Here is a 5,168-nt window from a genome sequence, read left to right on the forward strand (position 1 = left end):
GAAGTATCCCCTACGTCTATACCAAATTTTATTAAGATCCGTTCAGCCGTTTAGGCTACAAACTCTAATAAACATCCATCCATCTAAACTTACGCATTTATAATATTAGTATGATTAGTAGGATATTATTTGAAATTATTGTGATACTATTTTTTTATCTGTTATGATTTATGTTTATGATATATGTTTACAATAAGAAATGCTTATTGTATTTAAAAAAAACTAAGATATTAAAATATAAGAATTATATTAATTAACCAATAAAAACAAACTCACAGTAAGATTATTAAAATAATTATAATACTTACTACCATAATTAATAGCGTTATTTATTACGCACGCAAACTTCATTGGAATATTATAATTATTGTTTTCGAACGCTATTCTTTGTAAATTTACGTTAGCTCTATTCTAACTAATATTATTACATTGGCTTTTTATTAGAATCTTAAGAGGTAAATACAAAGTGAATTTCAAGGAAAAAAGTTAATATTTGCATTTTTAAGAAATGAAAAAATCTTATATCGTTGTTTAGGAAATTCACTTCAGTTCCTTCTTACAATTAAAACATTAAAGTAAAAGGAAAAAATGATCATAAAATCCTTTTTAACAGCTAAAGCTGTCGTAAATTTTGATGGACCTTAAATTTGCAGTTAAACGGAAATGGAATTTTATCACCAATCGTCTTGAGTGGGGCCATTGCGTTAAGTTTTATTTCATACAGTAATTAAATAAAATTAAATTTTCGGAATGTCCTTTCTGTTCGTTTATTGCTCTGTGGTGTTATAACATTTTTGGCAATTTAACTGTTACGTTGCCTACTTAATTTGTCAGAAGACCTCAATTAAATTGGATATAAATTTAGTTTATTAAATTCTACTTTTAAATAGAGTAGGAATTAAGCAATTTGTTTTAACATTTGAGTTTAATTTAATTTTATATTGAGTTTGAAAACGATTTGTTTAAACGGTTATTGTTTCGAATTTAATTACTTTATAAGGGGTTACAGTTTTTGGCATTTATTTCGGTGAATTACATTCCATTTTATCAATAAATTTATACAATTACTTCTGGGCAAATGGGCCGGCAGTGAAAATTAAACAATTTTGTCAGTAAATTTCTCTGAACATGGCGTAATTATTTTCATTTTAAAATATCCTGTTAAAAGTTTTAAGTTGTAGATAATTAACAGAGATGAAAAAGTTGAGTTAAGTTCAGTTTACAGATTCTCCTTGTAACATGCGATTCATCCCTTCAAATTAATCAGAACAGTAAAGAAATAAATTTTTTAATAATAGAAATATTTTAATATTTAGTTTTACAATCTCTGAATAACATTTAAAAATAAACCTTAGTATATAAATAAAACCGTATTACAAAAAGAACATCCAAGTTTAATGGCAACATTTATTGTTGCATTGGAATCATTAAAAATATTAAAAGCGAATGTGATCTTTTTTAAACCTATCGAAAGCGTAATGGATTCAAAACTTTTTAAGTTTATTTTTAAATTGATCTTGTCTTCATTTCGCTTACTTTGTATTGTTTGTGTTTTTATTATAATACTAGCTGTTCCCGTGCGGCTTCATCCGCATGAAATTACAAAAACTTTATTTTATTGTTTACATTATGTCAAATAATCAATTGCAAATGTCAAAATACCAACAATTACCTTACTATGGCAATTTTGCTTTCTTGATGTTGGCAGCAACTTATAGTCTCTTTCCCACATTAGGGATTTTATTCAAAATATTTAACCCCTAATTTTAATGGCGTTAAAATATATAGTCTAAAGCGTGACGCAAGTGTAGGGTTTTTTATTAAAAAAAAGAATTATTTAAAAATATGCTGTAATTGCTGACATCTTAGACAACAAAGTGTGTGTTTATGCTTTATTATAATAGTATAGAAGTATAGATTATGATGCGAATGGTTTAGTAATGATTCGTGTTTAGCGGTTTTTGTACTAACAATAACTATAATTTTTAAAGTAAATTTGATGAAGGTTTACATGATTTTTTTTTACATTTATAAAACACTAGTTTGTACACGCGACGTCAGTGATATTAAAAAAAATGTTCCAATTTTGTTATACGAGTACTAGTTGTGCTTGCAATTTCGTGCAGTGAAATTTCAAAATATAGCCTATGTTACCCAGTAGTTTTTGAGTTATTTCAATACATACAAAAATACAAATCTTTCTTCTATGTAATGATAGTAAAGATTTGCCAAATTTAATCGATATTTGTTGCGGACGAACCTTCTTACAAACATCGAACCCTTAAAATATGGTATTTTTTATTTGTTTGCCACCTTATATTATAAAAAAAATATGATTTTAACGTGACCTTTCTTTAACCAACGTATAAATTCTATTATAATAAATAGGCATTTGTAAACAAACTATAAAACAGCAGTGGATGATGTAAGGAAAATTACCTTAGAGTTTACAACATTTACAATACGCTTCAAACTCCAACAGCGTTTATTCATTCAATATTAAAAACAGAAGTGCTAAACAGTTTATTAAAAGTCATATAGTGACAAATCAACGCATCTTATCTCGGATAGTGCATCTTCACTTTAACATATAAATATTTAAAACTAATTTACGTTGATTTTAGTATCCCATACATATTTATAAGTAATTTATAACGTATAGACTCACTGTTAGTCTCAAATATATGCATACATTTAAATATCTGAGGTATATTTTTTATTTAGTATCTAAACAGCTGATTTTTATTGTCTATGAAATTTATTACCTACCAGTGACTAGATTTTTATCTATTTGTATTATTATCGAAATAATAACAATCTATTTTAAGTAAAATTATGCTTATACATTTTTTTTTAAGAAATATAAACGATTGATTTATAACATTTTAGGTCATTAAAATATGTAATCTATACCATAATGTTATAAAAAGGAAAGATTTGTATTTTTGTATGTATTGAAATAACTCAAAAACCACTGGACCGATTTCAAAAATTCTTTCACCATTAGAAAGTAAATTTATCTGTGAGTAACATAGGGTATATTTTACAATTTATTAAATTTTACGCCGGCGAAGTCGCGAGCAACAGCTAGTTTATTATATGATACTAATGTTATAAATGCAAAAGTTTGGATAGATGGATGTTTGTATATATCTCAAAACCGACTTAACGAAACAATGAATTTGCTCAAATGTAGAACAGTCTAGAAAAACACACTAAGTTTTGAATTCCGCGAACGAAATCGCGGGTAAAAGTTACACAAATTTATCGTTAGTTATTCCAGTAGATTATCGTCAATATTTAAAAACAAAATTAGGAATTTAGTAATATTTATTAAAATGTATAATTATCTATACAAATATTATAAAGAGAAAAGATTTTTGTATGTATTGAACTCAAAAACTACTGGGTCAATTACAGAAAATCTTTCACTATAAAAATCATCAGTGAGTGACATAGAACATTATTTATGTTTTTTATTCCTTTTTAATATCACGCGAACAATAGCTAGTGTGATATATTGTATAATTAAATCTGAAATGTCTCATATGTAATACACTATTAAAGGAAGTCAGTACAAGTAACGATATACCCTTAAAAGTTCTTCCTGTTAAGAAATATGACTCAATCATGTATGTCTGTAAAAAGCGTCGATGGCTCAGTGGGTTAGCACTTGACTTGTAATCTACAGGTCTCTGGTTCGAATCCCGCCATGTACCAATTTTCGATTATATACATAATTTACCCGACGTTCTTATGTTCATCACTACACATCTCGGCGAAGAAATTCAAAGATATGTGTGAAGTCAAACAACCTGCAATTGGGCCAGCGTGGTTAACTATAGCCTAGTCATCCTAATTTAGGGAAGGCTCCGAGCCCTTCGCTGGGGACGTATTAGTGAGCTGGTGATGATTGTGTGTCTGTTAAATATATATGGAACTAGCTTTTGCCTGACTTCACCCGCGCGGAATGAAAAGTGCTAAGTAAAAAACCTATGTTTTCTAGATTATGGTTTATATCTGTGTTAAATTTTCATCGAAATCCGTTAAAGCCGTTTTGAAGATACTACGTCCATTCATCCATCCAAAATTTCGAATTTACAATTTATAATAGTATTGTCTATAAATATTATGGTCAAGATATTAACATATCGCATACCTTCAATATCCTTTAGTAGTAATGATTGTTTTAAATTCATTCGATATTTTATCCTCGTAAAGTAAATGAGTGTTATTAAAACTTATTGATGGTCATTTTTTCTTGTTTAGAATTTTTATAGATATACTAACTTTTATCCTCGACTCTGTCCGTGTGAAATTAAATAAAACAAAAGTAACTACCTCATGTGTTCTTCCAGACTATACTCTACATCTATGCTAAATTTCGTTGATATCCGTTTAGTCGTTTAGGCGGCAAACTCTAACAAACATCTATCAAAACTTTCGCATTTATTATATTAGTAAAGTAATATCAAATTCAACTATAAAAAAAATATTTATTTCGATCTATTAAGTAATTATAAAAAAAATTACCTTTTAAAATTTGATGATGCGTTTGCGATTTTTTTTTATTCTTATCTCAATACGAGGTATTTGACACTGAATAGAAAAAACACTGGCACACACTAAAAAGTACCGTTCACTAATAGATGACGAAAAAATTATCGATGTTCGAACGGAGAGCGAAGACACGTCCGTTCGTCACAAACTCCCAGCATCCACTAACGTTTTACAACGAAATGGACCAATATCATTGCTTGCATTTACAAGTATCATTCAGTACTTCAGTAACAATCACATCTATATCATAAACAAACGTGATGAAATAACTCGGATCTTTTCCACAGTTAAAACTTCGCTTAACTTTTAGTATTGCATGGTTTTTAATGTTGTCATTCGTCACCATTTCTGGAGGCGGTTTTCAATAAAATGCAGTGATGAAAGTATAGACGTCAAACTTGTCAGGGAAGTTTTTTTTAATTTCGCAGTGAAACTGGCCATTCGCACAATTGTAATCCGTTATTTAACTGACACTGATTTGGACGATATCGGTCGATATAGCCAGTAATATTTATTGAACCGATATATCTTCCTAAAATTTGTCTAAATAAGATAGATTAATTTGATAAATGACGCATATGAAGTATCGAATTCAATTGATTACATTG

General features: G+C 28.3%; 1 protein-coding gene across 2 annotated transcripts in view; it reads right to left on the bottom strand.

The window, feature by feature from the left end:
* LOC106103280 (protein Wnt-7b) overlaps positions 1–4,848 on the bottom strand; it is a 66,432-nt gene extending 61,584 nt beyond the window's left edge. Inside the window, exon 1 of one of the 2 annotated variants that reach the window (XM_013283002.1) lies at positions 4,534–4,848. The gene's annotated coding sequence lies outside the window, so the exon portion shown is untranslated. The remainder of the gene's footprint in view (positions 1–4,533) is intronic. The other variant, XM_013283003.1, reaches the window with a different exon arrangement.
* Between the last annotated feature and the right edge of the window lie 320 nt (positions 4,849–5,168).

This window comes from Papilio polytes, unplaced genomic scaffold, assembly GCF_000836215.1.
Source record: "Papilio polytes unplaced genomic scaffold, Ppol_1.0 DF823835.1, whole genome shotgun sequence".
Lineage (NCBI taxonomy): Eukaryota > Metazoa > Arthropoda > Insecta > Lepidoptera > Papilionidae > Papilio > Papilio polytes.